Here is a 269-nt window from a genome sequence, read left to right on the forward strand (position 1 = left end):
CCCCACGGCCCTCCGCGCCCGGCAGGCCTCTCCTCCCGCACTCCACCGGCCAATGAGCGGTGAGTGCGAGGTGGGGAAATGCTCAGCGCAGCCAATGAGTATCAAGCATGGCTATCACGGGCGACCAATAATCAGCCCGCTCTGCGATTTCGGCTCCGCCCATCAACGGTCGGCAGTGAGCGGGCCAATGAGAGCCTGGGGGCGGGCCGGAACTGGCCAATGAGCGTTGCCAGGTGAAATTTGAAAGTGAGCCGAGGCGGGGCGCGGCG

This window comes from Fulmarus glacialis, unplaced genomic scaffold, assembly GCF_000690835.1.
Source record: "Fulmarus glacialis isolate BGI_N327 unplaced genomic scaffold, ASM69083v1 scaffold38004, whole genome shotgun sequence".
Classification (NCBI taxonomy): domain Eukaryota; kingdom Metazoa; phylum Chordata; class Aves; order Procellariiformes; family Procellariidae; genus Fulmarus; species Fulmarus glacialis.